The sequence below is a fragment of the Protopterus annectens genome, chromosome 1.part0 (genome assembly GCF_019279795.1).
Source record: "Protopterus annectens isolate FY-2018-M chromosome 1.part0, PAN1.0, whole genome shotgun sequence".
NCBI lineage: Eukaryota > Metazoa > Chordata > Ceratodontiformes > Protopteridae > Protopterus > Protopterus annectens.
Window position 1 is genome coordinate 997,736,660 of NC_056725.1, and position 21,908 is coordinate 997,758,567.

Here is a 21,908-nt window from a genome sequence, read left to right on the forward strand (position 1 = left end):
TACGGGTATGAGGCAGTCATTGTCCATGCTGGTGTGAACAACCTGAGACGTACCTCCCTGGACCACATGGAAAGAGACACAGATGAGCTCTTACATCACCCTCTCAAACTCAGGAATCCCACACAGCCTTCATGTCGACACAGGAGAGTATAGATTTCTCTGCAAGCACCATCATACTGGGTGACTTCAACTACAAACATAGACTGTGAACATTACGCAAGCCACAATACCCAAGCTCTAGGGTTCCCATAGTTCAGAAACTCTTTAGCTATGGAACAAGTAGTCAACATTCCCACAAGAGGGGGAAATATACTAGACCTGATCATCACAAACATGAGTACAAAATGCTCACCACTTGAAGTATATCCCTCATTGTTGCAATCAAACTATATACTAATCACTCTGGGGTACTGGATCCCCCAGATATGCAAACCTCAAACACATCAATGTGTGTGTGGGAAATGCCCTTATTAACAACTGTGACAGTACACTACAGGATGCAGATTCCCCTTTTGAAACACTGATGATGTCAGCACTCTAGAACTATATTACCTGAATTAAAGCTCCCCAGTAATTCATATAGTGCGCTCCGCTAATGCGTCTTTCCCTAGTGTTATAACATAGTTAGGTAGGGGTTTGAACCTTGCAAAGGGAATGTGTGTGAGTGAGGTTTGTGTGTGTGCATAATGCTGTGAGGGAAACGTGCCTTTTGCCAACTGGGAGAACACACTACAGGGTGCACATCCCTCTTCCTAAACACAGATGATGTCAGCACCCTCTAAGTACAGCATTAGAAAGGAATTCTCCCACTACTGCAAATAGCGCACTCTGCTAATGTGTCTGTCTCTAGTTTCATAACACAGTTAGGTAGGGGTTTGAATCTTGCAAATGGAAAGTGTGTGTTTTAGTGTGAGTGGGGTTAGTGTGTGTGCACAATGCTGGGGGTGGGATGTGGCTTTTGCCAAATGGGGTTACGCACTGCAGGGTGCACATTAACAAACAGTGATGTTGACAGCACCCTATACAAACAACATGACAACAGACAACTGCCAGTACTCAGTATAGTGCTGCATGCTACTGTAACATGCACATGTACCAGAACACACCTAGATAGTGTTTTGAAACCTGAATGTGGCAAGTGTGTGGATGTGGGATGTTTCTGTGTGTGCATTTCCGTATGGAAAACATGTTTGATGTGGCAATCAGGGTACCACAGTACCTGATGCACATTACACTTTTAAACTAATGAGGTTGCCTGCACCCTGTGAGTACAGGTAGAGAAGAGGAAATTGGTAGTAATCCAAATAGTGCACTTTTCAGATGTGTACCTGTCATGTGTCAACAGCTACTCATGTAGGGTAATAAATAATGGAAATGGCAGGTGAGCGTGTGCATGTGTGGGGTAGCAGGGTGTGTAAATGCATGTGTGACAGAACAGATACATATAGCTGAATCTACAATACAGCACATGATGCACATTCCCATAGTCAATGGTAGCATGTGATGGTGTGCAGTTGGTACACTTTGGTAAGTAGTATGGGTGCAGATAACAATTCAGGACATTCATACAGTTACTGCAGCAGGAATGCTGGGATATACACACAATCATAGTGGAACAGTGAACAGTTACCAACATGTTATTACTTATACACATCTATGTAGTCACCCTGTGCATCAGCAACGTGTTTACCTTTTCCTGCACTGATGTTGTAGTATGCAGGAGGTGGCACAGTGTCATCATATGCACAGGGTGTGGGTTAGGTATGCCCAAGCCAGCCACTGGTAACACCAATTGACATGTGTGTGTGTATGTGTGTTTGTGAGGGGCAGCAGTACAGGGTGGACCAGTGTTGGTGCAGTGTGTGTGTGTGTATGTGTTTGCCCTAGGTGTTAAATTTCTGCATGTGTGTAAGCACGCACACAGTCCCACATAATGGCTGCCATGTACAGGGTTTTGTGGACAGCCACAGACTGCACCCGTCAGGTCATCCAGATCAGTGTCTGTGGGCACGGACACGGTACCTGTGCCTGGCAGGGGTGCTACGGACCGTATCCGGTACTAACCCAGACTGGGTACTGTCATTGGAAGTGGGTGTGTGTTGACTGGACACAGTTCCCTGTTGGGACTGTCCAGAGTCATGTGCACGTGGTCTCCTGGGGTGTCCTGATGACAGCACTGACCCAGCATTGCTGGGGCTGCTGCTGGCACTTGAGGTGCGTGAGTGGGCCTGTTGTCCGCGGCCACTGCCAGCTGGTGCTGTTGCCAGCTTACGGCCACGTCGTCGTCGCAAACGCACACCATCGCCCTGGCCCATGGACATCTGGTTGTGGAGCAGCTGTTGTATGTCCCCACAACGTCTGTCAACGACATCTGTGAAATTACGAATAGCATTCGCAATGTCACGCATGCCGTCTGTCATGGCTGTGCGACATGCTCTCAGCTCCCTCAGACCCTGTCTGGTATACCTTTCCATATGTGCCTGTGCCTGCATAACAGTCTGAAACATAGTGGGAGGTTGACATACCTCCTTGGGCACGCCGCCAGAGGCAGTACGGCCACGGATGCCCCCACAAGAACCCATGGGCGACTGTCTGCGTGGTACCATTGGAGGACCCTGCTCATGGTTGCTTTGTGGGGATGCATGTACCACAGGTACCACATTACCCTGATCTATGCCCAATGCATTCTGTCCATCACCTAGGGACAATGGTGACAAAGGATGTAACGGCAGGATGACTGTGCGCATTGAAGGGGTTGACAGCTGTGTACTGTCAATTTTCTGACCAATGGCGGACCCAGACACACCTTCCTGCACCATTATACACATTTCATCATCATCAGTACCTGGGGCACAAGATTCAGGTTCCCTGCTGCAGGTCACCAGAGCAGCACCAGAACCTACGGGAGGAAAACAGGGAACACAGATTACAGTCTCAACACATATTTTACGGTGATGCACTTCAATACTAATGCACACATTCAGTAATGGACACATGCACTCATGGACACACACACACATGCACACATGGGCACAGGCACACTTGCACACATGCACACCCCACAGTACACACACACATCAGTACTGAGGTACACTACTCTTACTAGTATTAACTTGGGTATTGCAGGTATTATTAAACAAACTCACCAACATGTATACTACAGAGTTACACTACTCTTACTAGTATTATAAAATGTTTTTCAGGTAATGATAAACACACTCACCAGCATGTATGGCCTGCCAAGTTGCTAGATGGGAGGGACCTGGAAATATGAAGAAAGTAATGTCAGTGGGCACAAGTGTGCCATTTGTTTTGCATATGATACAGTACAGTAGTACACCAGTTCCCTTATACACATCAGCTGCTCATAATGTCAGTATCACACATGCACAATTACATATCATGATGACAGATACATACCATGTGCACACCTTATGCATGCATGAAGTAACAGTGTACAGAACAGTCATATGTACATATGGCATCTTACCTGCATGCTCGGTGTCTTGTTGCTGTGTGGATCCAACCTCCATCATGATGCACATCTGATGCTGTTGTTGTTCTGGGGCTGGATCCATGACACTTAGCAGTAGCCCCTCCTGTCTGGTGAGGGGGGGATGTGTGGCCACCCCCCACCTGTGGCAACCTGTTGCCTGCGGATATCTGCACGCTGGTGGACATTTCTAATCAAATCACTGCAGTGATGTCTCACCTGCTCATATGTCCTATCATGCATGCCAACATCATTTATCCTGCTGACAAGGTTTTGCCACAGTGCAGACCTCTCCTGCTGATTCTGGGTGGTGCGTGAAAACAGGATGTCATAGTCACGCACCAGGCTCTGGTGGATCACTTCGTCCTCTGCAGCAGAGTAGGCAGGGTTCCTTTTTGGAGCCATATCTCCCTGGAAAAGTACTTAAACAGGTTATCAGCAATGTATGTCAGCAATATATGGTACACATTCTATACAGGAAGTATTAAATTGTACTTATTACTGCTTGTTTGTAACTTGATTAAAGTGTAGCTATCATTCTAAGTCTTTTGGATTAAGCACTTGGCCTTCAGACCAGTTGTTTTACATTAGGGAGGTTTGTGGCAAGCACTGTGGTGGCAGGACACGTAGCTTTCATCCTTCTAAGTTGGGAACTGATGATGGAGAGGCCAGTGTCCAAGTGTATTAGTTCTGGTATAAGCAGTTGGCCTTCAGGCCAGTTATTTAACATTAACAAGGTTTGTGGTCTGCACTCTTGTGTGAGAATAGGCTGTACTCTGCCATTCATAGCTGGGAACTTCTGGTTTCAGGTTTATAGTGTCTGCATATTTGAACTGTATCTTACTGACATTGGTACACCTTGTTTGCTGTAGCATACACTACATCCAAGCCTCCTGAATCTAGCTTTGTTTATATGCTTGTTATTTGTTAGCTTGTTATTTCACTGGTACACTAATTCCACATAATACACAGCTTCTCAGCACTTCTGTGAATCACTACTGATATCTGCATTGCTTACTGTACTTATTTCCTTGTTACACTTGACAGCAAGTGACTGCTTGTCATTTTTGCATTTACTTAATTGTAACACATTGCAGTTAAGTTACCTGGCACTTGCTCACTGAAGCTATTATATCAGTCAGCAGTAGAAATTGATATCAGTACATCCTCACTCCCCACTGGACCTTGTTTTCAATTATTATGGAATTCACAATAGTATTCTAGCATGTCCAAAGGTCAGTTGTCAATCTCCTCTCCAGTCCAGCTGGTGAGTGTGGTAATCCAGAGGCAATGTTATAACAGCTGTATGTACACAGACAACCCCCTCCTCCTAACAACAAATTCAAACACATGTGAGTGATGCAACCATATACCAAACTGGAGGCTAGGCTCTCTCTACTCAATACTGCCATAACCAGTCAGGTGGAGAAGGAAACCACACTCACTACAATTCCAGTCTCACATAGACCTACCACGACAGCAAAACAAACACATAATCACACAAAAACATACTGAGGCTCAGAATAAAGATCTGCCTAAGCAGCAGAGACCTCCAAAGCAGACACCCAAGCAACCGCTACCCCAAAACCAAACACGTGCAACACATATCTCACAAAACCAATGTGCTGAACACTCACAGCCCTTAACAGTAAACAACACACCTCATACACTTGTAATAGGTGCCTCTATCATCAGGCACACTGACATCACGTTCACCAGGCTGAACGAGGGGAGGGTCACAGTGAGCAGCCTGTCAGGCACTACGACCCGCCACATAACACAAGCACTCAAGTAACTCCAAGGCAAGTACAAATATGACTCACTCATTGTCCATGCTGGTGTGAATGACCTGACACATAACTCCCTGGACTACATGACAAGAGACAGAAAGGAGCTCTCTGAGCATGTAGCCCAAGACAGTATGACCCTGACCTTGAGTAGCATCTTACCCTCACCAAGAATGATGCCACAATATCAAGGCAAGATGATCACTTTCAACAACTGACTGAAGTACTGGTGTCATTCAAAGGTGATCCAATGCCTGTCAGCTTGGGATGATATGCTGTACAAGCCATGATGCTTTGCTAGGGACAGCTTGCACCTGTCACCCCTGGGCTTTTGGATTTTGGCAAAGGCTCTTGCTACACCCATAGTGCCTTTATTAGGTGAGGCTCATAAGGCAAACCCACATCCATACGTATCACAAAGGATGAGGAACTAACAGTAATGCTACTCAACACCAGAAGTCTAAACCTCAAGATACACGCACTCAAAACTCTACTTAGCATTATGGACATCGATATCTGTGCAGTAACAGAAACCTGTTTCAGGTTTCCCAGGAGCACACCAGCACTACCAAGTTATACCTGTTACCATTCTTGTCGGCCCCAACACTTGGACCAAACAACAAAAGGAGGGGGAGTATCAATATTCATCAAAGATACCCACACATCCACATTGGTGCAAAGTACCACATAGGCGTTAAGCCATTAAGTACAGAAGACGTAACTGGCGACCTGGGGAACAAACTTGATAGCAATCTGTCATTTGACAACCACATGGCCAAAGTGGATTGAAAGGCATGTTATATAGCCCAGCTAATCATGCAGGGATTCACATGTACAGCAGGGGAGGTCATCGTGCCTCTTTACTCATCCATCATCAGGCCTATAATTGAGTACAATGCCCGTACCTAACCAGACACCTTCAGCAACTGAAAAAACCCCAACAGTACCTCATCAAGAGGATCAAAGGGCTCAAACAGATGCCATATGCTGCCCAGTTAAAGAAAATTCAACTGGACTCAGTGGCATACTGCCTGTTCAGAGGCAATCTGTGCCTGCCATATACAGCCATGTCCAACCCAGAAGTAATGGACATGCTGCACCTCAGGAAATCAAACTCCCATACAGCCACACGCTCAGGAGACCTGAACCTTAGCAATGACATAAATAGGACATGCTGGAGGGACAGATTCATAACCCAGAGGCTCCTTTCACTCTGTAATGAACTCACAGTACAGGTTAGGCAGAGTCCCTCATTGACTCTCTTCCATAGGAATCTGGATGAGTAGATGGAGATCATAGTTGTACCCCGGGTATCACTTCTATGTCACTATTAGACAGAGACACAGTATACTAACCTTGGAAAAGGGCACAGCAACATAAATTTAATTGGGTGGCAAAAGACAAACACATTCTACTAGGCTTATCAATGCCCTAGGGCAAATAGCCTAGTATGAACCTATGAACCTATGTGTACTGCTATAATACTTCTGCCATATGTTGCATGTGTGTGTGTTGTGGGGGATGCACAGGTAATGGCCAGATATTTCTGCACAGGCAACACTTCTGAAACACTCTGGGTGTTCATCCCTACATACTGTATGTGTGTTGCCATCCAACCCTGTGATGTGGACACACATTACTCAGCCTGGATATACATATCCCAACAACACCACAAGCACAGTACACTACCTTGCTATGTATGTATGTAATTACACAGTTATTCACTAGTTAGGACTGTGATGCTATCCATGCAGCCCACTGGGCCAGTGGAAGCCACAACACACACTGCTGGCCCCTTTGCAAAAGCTTACCACAGACATCCCACATAGTGCATGTAATGTGCACACACATATCTAACCCAGACCGTATGCACACCACTTATTTATCCTGTCCAGTGGACTACAGACACAGACACATTGTATAACAATAGCAGGAGGCTACTGCAGCACAGGGCAGATTCACATGAAGGCAAGGCATCTGTGGTCAGCAGTGGTAAGATGCTTCACATTCACCAAATGCACAAATATTGGCAACATTGTTGCAGACAGCTTAGGTGCAGGTATCCCCCCCCCCATTCTCCTACACAAGTGGAATTAGTTATCACAGATGAATGTAACCTCCCTATCATCTCACATGTCCAGGTGAGGGCCACCCTCAACATTGCAGAACACAGCATCACTGTTACAAAATGGTATCCCTGGATGTGTGATACGTTCACCCCTAGATGACATAGCACCACATTACAGACTGATATTAAACCCTGGCCATACTACAGGATATGTACCTGAACAGTGCCATACATACACAGTGGTCCCACACCAATGAGGAGGAACCTCTACTGACCCTGGGAACTACTGCATCATATGCATAACTGGCCTTGTGTTCTAAGCTATGGAAGTTTTAAGTATGGACGACATGTACAGCAATATTACATATGTATATATATCAGGACTATGTATACACAACCTATCTCATGGACATACCTATAGACAGTGAACTATGATACATTTGGAGGTTTCAAAGTAAACACAGTATTAACCTGCTACTTTGCATTACCTGTGTTTGTGTCAGCTGTTGCTGTGTCAGTGGTGCTACTTGCTGTTTGCTGCTGCTGCTGGTTTTGTTGCTGGCTCTTTCTTTTTTTTTCTCTCTGTCTCTCTCTCTCTCTTTCTCCGTCGGTTTTGTGCAATGAATGTATTGCATGTGTGGAGTGTTAGTACTGGATGCTTTTGTAGGTATCTGCATAGGTCCATGTGATGGCCTCTGCACCAATTGTAAGGCAGCATTTGCTAATTGCATGCAGCCAGTTGTGTACTGATTGCAGGTCTCACTGTGATTTCAGGACAGTGCTATAAAAGGGTATGTGAGATAGGCGTTGTCCTTTCAGATTGTAAGGGCGTGGACCATGCTGGTATGCTGCTGACAGTGTTCTGTGAGTGTGAAGGTTAGTAAGTCTCTCATGCTTCATGCTGTGTTGTAAATTCAGGTTGCTGCATTTCTCTCACCTGTTCCCTGTAGTGAGTGTGTATGCATACTGACACCTACAACTATATTTCATATGTATTAATATATATATATATATATATATATATATATATATATATATATATATGTGTGCACATATACATACTTTCATACATGTACATTAGCTGACACTATTGGGTACAAGCTAACAATTAGCAGGGCTGTTTCTGTTAACACTAAACTAGTATGGGAATCCAGTAATTGGGACAGTATAAGTCTACCTGACATGCTTTGGGTAGTACACATCCTATATTGCCTTTATCTCCATTCCTACTATTACATGTTCTACTTATTTTAGCACTATATTCCTGTATGAGAGTCATGGCTTACTGGTAGATCATACAGACTAGTGTTACACTGGTCTTGTGGTAGGGCCTAATAGTATGCTTTAATTTGCTTTCAAATTGAGTACAGGGCCTATCAATCAGAGTGCTGGAGGCACCTTTAAGCAGTTAAAAGGGTTAGTAGGTCTCACAGGAGTCAGGTTGTATTGCAGATTCTGGTTGCTGCATTTATCTTCCCTGTTTCCTGTAGTGAGTGTGTATGGATACTGACACCTACCACTAAATTTCATATGTATTAATATATATATATATATATATATATATATATATATATATATATATATATATATATATATATATATATATATATATATATATATATATATATATATATATATATTAATATATGTGTGTGTACATATACATACTTTCATATATATATACATTACCTTACATTATTATGTACAAGCTAACAATTAGCAGGGCTGTTTCTGTTAACACTAAACTAGTATGGAAATCCAGTAATTTGGGCATTAAAAATCCACCTGACATGCTTTGGGTAGTACACATCCTATATTGCCTTTATATTGATTCCTACTATTACATGTTATATTTATTTTAGCACTATATTCTTCTATGAAAGTCATGGCTTAGTGGTAGGTCATACAGACTAGTGTTACCAGGGTCCTGGGTTTGAGACTGACAGTGGGACTTTTTTTCTTTCAGGATGAGTACAGTACCTGTCAATCAAAGTGCTGAAGCCACCTTTAAGCAGTTAAAAGGGTTAGTAAGTCTCACAGGAGTCAGGCTGTGTTGCAGTTTCTGGTTGCTGCATTTATCTTCACTGTTTCCTGTAGTGACTGTGTATGAATACTGACACCTACCACTATATTTCATATGTTATTAATATATATATATATATATATATATATATATATATATATATATATATATATATATATATATATGTATGTGTACATATACATACTTTCATATATGTACATTACCTTACATTATTATGCACAAGCTACCATTAGCAGGGCTGTTTCTGTTAACACTAAACTAGTATGGGAATCCAGTAATTCAGGCATTAAAATTCTACCTGACATGCTTTGGGTAGTACACATCCTATATTGCCTTTATATTGATTCCTACTATTACATGTTATATTTATTTTAGAACTATATTCTTGTATGAGAGTCATGGCTTAGTGGTAGGTCATACAGACTAGTGTTACCGAGGTCCTGGGTTCGAGACTGACAGTGGGAATTTATTTTTCTTTCAAACTGAGTACAGGACCTGCCAATCAAAAGTGCCTAAGGCACTTTTAAGCACTTAAAACCAGGTCTGCACTCATTTCCGCGGAGCTCACGCATGCACTGGCGGTGAGCTCAAGACACAAGCACACCGCTATTTTCTTTGAAAGAAAAGAAAAAGGGGTGACAGGAAAGTGGTAAAAAAAGGGGTCACAAAGAGGGTAAAACAGTAGGGAAACAAGCTTGGAATTTGCAGGAAGGATGTAGGTGAGGCCCATAGCTGCCCATGTCTTTCTCAGCAACAGCTGTGCATTTGTATGCAATTTGGTGTGACATTTGGAACCTTCCACCCCTGAGAGAGGTGTCAGGACAACATTAATACCTGTTGTACAGCCAATTGTAATTAACAGTTTCAATGTCCAGCGGACATGTGTGCAACATGGACAGCTATGTATGGGGCGTAATTTTTTTGTGGGTACAGAGTGCCCTTTTTTTATCAGGTGAGAGTGGTATGTCAGGTGAGGTAGTCGGTATAGCTGGGGAGGTAGGTTGGGTAGGTTAACAGACAAGACAGACAAGACGCATACAGGGATGGTGTATGACACATGTGGGGGGGTTACACAATTGATGGGGACGGAGGTTGGGATATCCAGGGCACATGAGCCCACAGATGGCAACAGTGGAACTGATATCCCCACCCATAGGCAGTTGCCACTGTTCCTTCACAGCCCAGGATGGGGCTGTGCTGGGGGCTGTGCAGGCGGGACAACGGGCATGCCCGTTAGCTGTGCCACCTGGGCCTCAAGCTGGCGTAGGGGCCCAAGAACAGAGCCTTGGATCTCCCTTCGCACCACAGACCGGACACCTTGGAGGGTGAGTGGATGGGCTCCTCTGGCCACGCTTGCAGAGGGGGGACAGGCCCCATCCCCTGCAGCGCTTCCACCCGAAGGTGGCACAGGGCCACCGGAGGAGGGTCCAGCCTGGGCACTAGTACCAGGTGCAATCGGCAGCTGAGGTGGGAGAGGTGGGTCCGCTGGGACCTGCCATCCCAAGCGTTCCAGGTTTGTGAGTATGTTATGTTAGTTTGGGTTAGTAGCATATTATTCCATTCAAATTAGTTGTAACAGCATGCATTGGTATTCCCATTAAACAAACACCCAGATATTTACACCATTGAACAATGGGCATATTAATATCACATGCATTATTTGAACGGAAATACACAATCAAACAACATGAAGGGTTGATTAATGGCAACAGGCCATCAGGTTTGCAGGTATGAACAGGGCACATGCAACAACAGACATGCATATATTTTTGAAACAGGACAAATGTCCATGGTTAATGAAATGTTCACATACTAATATTTAGTGAGTTTTTTAATTTGCAATTATAGGGTGGGGTGGAGAATGAAAATGATGACACATTCATAAATTATACATTGATATACATTTGTAATAGAAACACAATTAACTTGTGGGTGATAGTTTCAAAATGATTTTTAATTGACTGTCATGCTAGACCTGTTACAGATACATCACTATCCTAGTTATTTTGAATTTGATCAGATACATCATCCTGCTACACTTTGATGACAGGGCAGGGGACAACTATGGATGTTTAGTATGTCAGACAATCATTCATTCTATCTGCAAATTGTTGACTGTCATCACCATATACAGATTTTGGCTTGAACATTCAAGATTCAGACACACTGAAATCAGTTTGGGATGTTAAGTTTTAATTCCCACATGCATTTAGTTCTGTAGAACCACACTGAAGCTTATATATTCAGGAGTTATTACTACTTTATTCATTGATACATGACCCTTTCTGTCACTCTCACACATCCTGCAATTTCACAGTTCAGGTTCCTGCAATTTCACAGTTCAGGTTGGTACTTCTAGGCTTTGTTCACATATTAGACCTGTAGTGATTCCAACACTTTCCAGCAGCCTCACTTCTGTCATGATTCAGCATTTCAACAGGGGATATATCTCACATGTGATTACCTTCTGAAGCTGTACTCTTGAGACTACTGCAGGTTATACTACATTTAATTAATGGTGGGACATCTGTATTACAGCACTATTTATTTGTATCAATTATATTTCCAGTTTCACTTGCATACTGATGAACTTGTTGCAGCCATACCTGCAGACTTTCACTTGTTGCTTGCACATTCTATTACTTTTAATCAATACACTGCAGTGTTCTGCTACATGCTACAGTATAATATTTATTTACAAGTACTAGGTGGGGTTACTAACCTGCATGGTGGTGCAGCCGCGCCAGCCTGCGGTCATATGCCCTTCGATTCGTAGAGCGGACACCTGCAGCTGTAATACAAAACAAGTAATATTGGAATACACATCTCCATGGTATCAGCTAGTTGGATTCCTTACATACATAAGTAAAATGTAACTTACTCAGTAGTGGGGCGTTGGGCATATCCCGTGCCTCCTGGATCCATTGGGTCAACTGGTCTTGTTTACATCACTTCAGGTCCGCAAGGTGGTGACGGACCTGCTCACCAGTACGTGGAATCCCAGTAGCACTAGTGAGATCATGAGCCAACTGGTCCCATGCCTCCGCCCTGTACGCTCCCCATGAGACCTGGCCCTATATGAGTTGGGCCTCATGATGGTGAACTAGGAGCCAGACCATGTATCTGGACTCCTCAACGCCCCACCGCTGTGCTCAAATACAACGTCCCTCCCCTACTCCACTCATTCTGCCTGCAGGTCTATTCTACAATCGTTTATGCTGTGTATTCCCACCTATGGGGCTTATATATGCCGATTTTCCTGCACATTTCTATGATTGGCCATTTTGGAATTGTATCAACTTCACAGAAACTGCTTTATCATGCTCCATTTTGGAGTACATCCTATATATATGCTATTTCTGCACTTCTATGTACTGCTGTCATGGCTTAGTGGTTTAGTACCTTGACTGTAGTGCATGGTATCCTGGGTTCGAATCTGACCACTGATTTTTAATTTTCATGACTGTCTAGAAATGAGTACAGGACCTGTCAATCAAAAGTGCCAAAGGCATTTTTAAGCACTTAAAACCAGGTCTGCGCTCGTTTGCGCGGAGCTCATGCATGTGCACCGGCAGTTAGCTTGTGGGAGCGCTACACCTCCCACAGCAAACGGTGTGCGCTGGGTTAAACCTTAATTGGCTAGTAACATGCATGTTAAGCTAAGCACAGCTAGTTGCACACAGTTTGAGCCTGTTAAACCAGTGCTTAGCTACGGGCAAGCAATTTGCAGCCTCTGAAACACTACTCATCTAAGGGCACTCTGTCTCACTGTAGTTTAGCTATCAGTACATTTCTAAGTTATTTTATTATTGTATTACTTGGAAATATATGCTCCATTTCATTCCATTTTACAAAAGGAAATACTTTTACCTTTGCACAATACTTTCAGGGGCCTTTTTAGTGATTATTTACAAAAAAAAAAAAGGTTGTTGTGTGGGCTCGAACCTTGCCTGCCTGCTCTTAAGCCGACAACTCTACCGCTATGCTATTACTTCTTGGCTTACTTTGCATATTTAGTTCTTATATCCTTTCCCACTGATTGCTAACTGCAGTTGCGCTAGTAGCACACCCGCGCACACATTAGCAAACATTTACGGGGTTTTAAAAAAAAATAAAACAATTTTCATTTTCATTTTATAACATCTGTTCACTTTTGACATTGCTGGTCTGTGGGGGCATGTGTTGTGTAGTGTGTTTATTCACATTCCCATGGCCTCTCTCATAGCTGTTTACTTTCTGCTATTACAGACTTCCGGGGGTGTGTCCGCTTGCAGGGCTTAGCCTACAGACATGCCCCCTGCTGCCTTACATGGACCGTGTAAGAGTTACAGTGTGATTTAGCATGCCTCATGCACCTCATGCACATGCATGACATGCTGACATCACACCATTTAACTGCAGCCTCCGTGTAAGAGTTATAACTCTTACACGGATGCTTCCTGAATCCTGCCCTATGTTTACATTGTTTTATATTTAAAAAATAGTGAGTGGACAAGCACTACTCTGGCTCTGTAACTGTGTAATTGCACAATCATAATTGTACGGATACCTACAATTACACATGTAATATATCTCTGATATCTTGTGAATGCTCAATGCATATGCTAGAGGTATTTATTCCTATGCATAAATATATTTCTGCTGTTAATGTTTATATAAAGTAAAATGGAACTTCAGTAAGAAAAGTTTGGGCTTAGCAGGATTAGAGCCCAGACTGCTCAATACTATAAGCAGGACTTTTATTAATGTGATATTTATGTGTAGTAACCTTCATTTTTGTTTTATGACACCTAGGATTATGGCACCCAAGTGTCCCAATTCCTGCAAACCCCTCCTTCAGTGACTCTGAGAATTAGGCAAAACATTTTCTCCATGTTATTGGTACTTTGATGATAGTGTCCTTAATTTTTGCTTACCAGGGAACCTTGTTGGCTAGGCTTACCTAGGCCCTTGCACCAATAGCCTAGTACAAACCTATGAACCTTCTACTAGGACCATCCTCCCTAGCAAGTGGGGAGTCGTCTGCACATGGTAAGCCAATAATTTTTATTTGAGTACTGATTAGCATTTGACAGAAATATGCACTTATCTGTATGTGTGAGGTGGGTGCAGGAGTGTGTGTGTGTGTGTGTGTGTGTGTGTGTGTGTGTATTGCTGTATCATCCATGACAGTGACATCAGTGATAGTTTGTTAGCAATATATTAAATTGTAGTAGTGTATATCTTAATTTCGTTCATGTGTTGTTGGTAACTATCATAGGTTATCCTGATAATGGAAGTGTAGGACTCTTTGTGCATGCCTATGTCTGCCTGCACCCACAACAGCTGGTGGTTCTCCCTCTGACTCCTCACCTGTATGTGTCTGTGGTGACCTTGCAAGTGGTGGTGGGATGTCTGGCCCTTCTCCTTGGTGTTCCTGCTGAAAAATACCTCTCAATTGCACAGATTATTTGCAGAATGTCCAGATTTTTGCCTCATATTTTTGGACTGTTTTCATACAATTGTGGTTTTCTGTTAAATTAGTGGCAAATCATTAAATATTGAAGTTAAAAATGACAGACATTTGAGTTTCAGACATCATACCCTTCAGAAACTCCATGCCAATATAAAATATGTTATTTTACCAGATTTGTATCTTTGTAAGAGCAATATTTAAAAATTGTCTCTATTGTTGAGCCTTTGTCACACATTCATTTATGGCTTTGTCCGGATTTGTTGCTCTATGAGGTTGTGAGGTATATGTTGAAGCTGTTTTCTCATGATAATATTGTAAAGCATGGCACAGACAGTGAAAATTTCAGCACATGTATGGGAATTGTACTGCAGGACTTCCCCCATATGTATCTAGGCACTGGAGCTATGACTTTAGTAGCTCAAACACATGCTCTATGATATTTCTTGTTTGAACATGTGTCTCATTATAGCATGCTTCATTTGGTGTGTGTGCATTTCTGATGGGCATCATCAGCCACAGCTCTAATTCATAACTTACATCCCCCATTTTATTACTGTGTGAGATATCCCTCTTAGAAAACATCTGATAAAGTTAAGAGTTGTGCCTAATATGTGAATTGTGGTAACCACCTGGGTTGCCAACAGACATAGTCAGGATGATTCCCTTAGAGTTACACACATCCTTGCAGTTAATGGAGTGGAAGCCCTTTCTGTTTATGTACACCATTCCCTCCTCCCCAGGTGGTGCCTTTATTTCTATATGTGTATAATCTATGGCATCCAGGACTTCAGGATAGTGTGCTGCAGGATAAAACTCCTGTATAGTTGTGGCTCTGTCCTCAGGTGTACAGGGAAAATATATGTTGTTGCTGGCATGTTGCATCATAGCATTCAGGAACTGATGTAAGATCCTGGATGCTGATGACCATGACACATGGACCATGTCCCCTGTTGGTCTCTGGTAGGATCCTGTAGCTAATATTCTAAGTGCTACACATACTTTAGTCTCCACTGGTATTGGCTCCTCCTGGTTTGCCCTTGCTGTCAGTTGAGGATGACAGAAATTGCAGAGTTCCTGTAGTGTGTCTCTATCCACCATGCAGTGCTCTTCAATTTCCACCTCGTGTAGACTATGAAAAGTTAAACAGGGTCTAATCATCCTTTTCCTTCTTGGTCATAATCTGTTAGCAGCAACAGCAACATAGACTTGGGCCTGTTGCACATACACCTGAATAAGAGCAACAGTCCCTAATATTGTTTCCATGTAGAGCTGCCCTATGGCTGTATTCCAGTAGTTTTGGGAATTTGCAGGGAAAACCTGCACAGAATCCACATGATTGCTTAATAGCTTATTGAATATCTCTTCCTGTTTCCAGTGTAGACTCATATGTTAGTTTGTTCGCCTCAGAAATTTTCCTAGGATACTTACTTTGAATTTCTTCCAAAAGTAATAGATCTCCTTTATTATGCATACAGAACAACATATTGTACTCAATAACAGGATGAATATAAGAAATGTTTTTTTTAGATAGTTCTATGTTATTTGAAACAAAGTTCTTAAAAATTAATCCAGAAAACTGCGAAAAGTGCACTCACAAAACACTACAAAGAATCCAAAAGAGCGCAATGGGCTAATAGAGAGGCACTCCACCAATTTATTAGAACTGCATGATTTATTAATATCCACAACACCAAGAAAACATTAACGCAATTATTACACAGTACGCGTTTTCGTCCATGTAAAACTTGGACTTCATCAGATAATGAATAATTATACTAATTGCATCTTAAATAGCTCACGAACAATAATGCAGGAAATGCCAGGTATTATGAAAGTACACATCACATAGGGGGAAGAAAGAAAATGGGAACTTTTAAATGTGGAAGCTGTAATCAATGTGAATATATTATCAATAAAGGTGAAATTCATCTGGAAAGTAGAAATAGATGGATCAGAAGTAAGGGACACTTTTGTTGTGATACAAAATGATTAATTTACCTTGCATTATGTCATAAATGTAAGTCATTTTATGTTGGTAAAATGGAGAGAGTATTGAGGAGAAGAATATATGAACATCTATACGAAATATCAAAAGCAAAATATACAAATGCATTATATAAACATTCTAAAGAATGTGAAGGGTACAAATTCCTTTTCTTTGTATTAGAACAAGTCAAGAGAGATATTAGAGGTGGCCCTTGGGAGGAATTGATAGAATATAAAGAACTATGGTGGCAAATAACCCTGGAAGCAGCAAAAGTACCAGGTTTAAATGACCATATTTCCCTTCTACCATTATTAAACTTAAGGGCTGCCAAAGTGTAAAGACTGCTATATGTTCAATATGACAGCAGATGGCACCAGTTCATTAATACATAGATATGTATATACTAAAGTTTATATATTTTTAAATGTTCGGATTTTAATGATTATTAATGTTATATGAATTAAATACTATATATCAACTTTTAAGAAACCTATTTATCAAGTGAGTTCTATATTTATTTATTTATTTTAGATACATTTGCGGTGATAATATACAAGCCTTATTTAATATTCATGAGCCTTTTAAGAGAGCCTGATTAGTGTGTTTGAAATGTTTTTTAAGAAGTTAATTAGTTAATGTAGTTGTTCGTGAGCTATTTAATATGCAATTAGTGTAATTATTTATTATCTGATGAAAACTAAGTTTTACGTGGACGAAAACGCGTACTATGTAATAATTGCGTTAATGTTTTCTTGGTGTTGTGGATATTAATAAATCGTGCAGTTCTAATAAGTTGGTGGAGTGCCTCTCTATTAGCCCATTGCACTCTTTTGGATTCTTTGTAGTGTTTTGTGAGTGCACTTTTCGCAGTTTTCTGGATTTGGTTTGTGTTTGTGGAACGGGCTATGGAGGGAGCCTCTCCGGTGAGTAGCAAGGGACAGGAAGAGGTGGGTCAATCTCGCAAACTGATTGGCCAACTCACCGAGTTAATCGACCTACTCACCCCGCTCTACCATTCCTTGGTTGGTAGCAATCTGGGTACCTGTAACGCAAAAGGAAGTGGAACCGAAGGGTTTTATGTGCAAAAACAAAAAAGGAAAAGAGAGAACTTAAATGACATTAATGACCCAGGGGATGTATTTGGACCGAATGGTGCTACATTCAACCCAGCTGCTACACCGAGGATTTTCGGGCATGAAATTGAACGCAACGAGGCTGAAGACGCCAATGGTATTGATATTATTAACAAATTTAAAGTGCCTATTCGTACTCAGGCACTTACAGGTACTGTCCCAATTACTTCGCATAGTAAAGATACAAGCAAATGGTTGAAAGCAAGCTTTTGTTTTCAAATTGACAAGGGTAACCAATCTGGTTTACCTAATGGAGACTCATACGCTGTTAAATTGGAGAAAATTTCTAAGCTTATGTTCAAATACAGGACATTGAGTATTGAAAATGCTTATCTTTTAGAATGTATAAACAGGAATATTGTCCCGAAAGGGTTAAGGGTCTGGAAATACACTAACAATGTTCAGGTTGGCTCTGAATTTCATTATGGATTGTTGGAAGTTTTTAACAAATCTGGTATTGATATTTTAAGACTCATTATTAAGGAGAATGGTAGAAAACAAGATATATTAAAAGGGGAAATAGATGAACTGGATACATATATAAAGGAAGATTTAATACATGGGATAAGGGAAGAAAAGGAAAAATATTTTAAAGTTAGGGATGATATTGACATGAAATGTAACAACCTAATTAATAGAAAGATGAATAAATTGAAGAGGGATTTACGTGAATATCAGAATAAAACGAGTTACCCCAAACCACCCTATATGAAATGGGATTTTTATGGAAACAACAGTAAAAAAACAAGAGTATAGTAACAACGATGAAGAGAAATCAAATAGATGGAACAATTACGATTACAATTATGAATTTCCACCCCTAAATAGAGAAGATAACTATGTCAACCAACAACATTTTAGAAATTGAAATTTTCAGAGGGGGGGGGTGGGGAGGGGAAAGTTTTAGACTCAAACCACCCACCCCCAAATATAGTAAATGATGAAATTTCAGTTATTGGAGTTAAGAATAGTTACAACGATTTCTCTATATACAATTTTAGTGACATTATTCTGACGAAGGAACATTTTAGACTACTAAGTAAAGGATTGAAATACATACCCTATGTTAAGGGGGACCTAACAAAGACACTACTTGACATCAAACTGTTTTTAAGGAAAGTAAATTTAGAAATTTTGTTCACTAGGAACAAAACATCTAATACTACATATGATAAGGCTTTGGTACGTAGAACCACATTTAATCTGCCGTTACATCCTCAAATTAGGAACTTGGAAGTTATTTTAGAGAAAGAAGTTAGAAATGTACAACAGAACAAAATATATAAAAACAATCTTAGTCAAATAGAGAATGAGACTCTAAATATATTGAAAAATAATGTGGAAGTTAGAATTATGAAACCGGATAAGGGAGGGGGAGTAGTCATTATGGAGAACATTATTTACGAAGGTAAAATGAATGAAATTCTTAGGGATGAAGTGAAATATGCATGTGTGTCAAGGAATGAAGTCAATTTAGCATATCACAAGATAGATATTTTGTTAAAAGATATGCTATAAGAAAACGTTATAGATAGTAAAACTTATGACTACTTATATGTATCGAAACCTAGAATACCAATTATTTTTGGTATTCCCAAAATACATAAAAATTTGGAAGATCCACCCCTTAGGCCTATAGTGTCTGCAGATGGATCAAACACACTTCCATTGGCTAAATATGTTGACTTAAAAACTAAGCACATTTGTACGCAGAATAAGGTCATACTTAAGGATTCATGGGACTTGTAAAGGAACATCACCCCTGATTTATTCTCTGATGATTTAATGTTTGTCACTATTGATATAATAGATCTCTTTTCATGTATACCTTATGAGATGAGCCTTTTAATGTTTGAGGAAATTATCTTTCAAGACAAGAAGTTACCCCAGCATGAGAAAGTAGCTATTATGGGACTTATGGATATGGTCCTCAATTACAATTTCTTGATTTTTAATGGGGAATATTTCCAACAAATACAAGGTGCCTCTATGGGTGCAGCTTGTGCTCCCACTTTTGCGAATTTAGTTTTGGCACAGTGGGAGGAAAAATTCATCCTGCACTCTAAATTTAATACCTGCTGGACATTATATCGTAGATTTTTGGACGATATTGTTATCTTTTGGACAGCAGGTTATGACAAGTTTAGTGAATTTATTGAATATATCAACAGCTCCACTAATTTTCTAAAATTCACCCACAAGACTTCAACTGTCATTTTACAATATCTGGATGTGGACATATACAAGACGAATAATAATTTTGAAACTAGAATTTATAGGAAAACTACCTTCTGCAGTTCCTTTCTCCACTACAATAGTGCACATCCATTACATTGTAAAAAGAATCTAGTGAAAGGACAATTTGTCAGGGGTTGTTGTATGACTAGTTTAGAGTCAGATTTTGTTAATGAATGTGCACTTTTGGAGAATATGTTTCAGGATAAAGGTTATCCTGACAATTTTGTCAAAAACATCAGGACGGAAGTGAAGAAAGGTATAGGCAACAAATTTAGACCTATAAAGGAGGTTGCACCCGAAAGTTTCTCTGAAAAAGATGATAAAAATAATAAGGGTATTCATGGTGAATATCAACAGGCTTTGATATTGGAACACAATGCTTCAAATTTTAAGGTCAGGGAGGTTTTTCAGAGAGAATGGGAAAGATTTGTGTCATTTACAGATATAGATGAAGTATCAAATTTAAAGCCAAAGGTAGTTTACAAAAATTCTTACAGTATGAAAAAAATCTTGGAGACTAACAATAATGCAAGAAATGCCAGGTATTATGAAAGTACACATCACATAGGGGGAAGAAAGAAAATGGGAACTTTTAAATGTGGAAGCTGTAATCAATGTGAATATATTATCAATAAAGGCGAAAATTCATCTGGAAAGTAGAAATAGATGGATCAGAAGTAAGGGACACTTTTGTTGTGATACAAAAGGATTAATTTACCTTGCATTATGTCATAAATGTAAGTCATTTTATGTTGGTAAAACGGAGAGAGTATTGAGGAGAAGAATATATGAACATCTATACGAAATATCAAAAGCAAAAGATACAAATGCATTATATAAACATTCTAAAGAATGTGAAGGGTACAAATTCCTTGTCTTTGTATTAGAACAAGTCAAGAGAGATATTAGAGGTGGCCCTTGGGATGAATTGATAGAATATAAAGAACTATGGTGGCAAATAACCCTGGAAGCAGCAAAAGTACCAGGTTTAAATGACCATATTTCCCTTCTACCATTATTAAAATTAAGGGCTGCCAAAGTGTAAAGACTGCTATATGTTCAATATGACAGCAGATGGCGCCAGTTCATTAATACATAGATATGTATATACTAAACAAGTTTATATATTTTTTTAAATGTTCGGATTTTAATGATTATTAATGTTATATGAATTAAATACTATATATCAACTTTTAAGAAACCTATTTATCAAGTGAGTTCTATATTTATTTATTTTAGATACATTCGCGGTGATAATATACAAGCCTTATTTAATATTCATGAGCATTTTAAGAGAGCCTGATTAGTGTGTTTGAAATGATTTTTAAGTAGTTAATTGGTTAATGTAGTTGTTTGTGAGCTATTTAAGATGCAATTAGTGTAATTATTTATTATCTGATGAAGTCCAAGTTTTACGGACGAAACGCTGCACTGTGTAATAATTGCGTTAATGTTTTCTTGGTGTTGTGGATATTAATAAATCGTGCAGTTCTAATAAGTTGGTGGAGTGCCTCTCTATTAGCCCATTGCGCTCTTTTGGATTCTTCTTAAAAATTAATGCTGTAACTTTGAGTGACTTGGTTTTAATAACTTGGACATGAAATCTAAACTTTAACTTGTTATAAATTTGTATACCCAAATCATTATAGTCAGATAAATTCAACAAATCTATGGATCCCAATTTCACATTCACCAAAAAAATT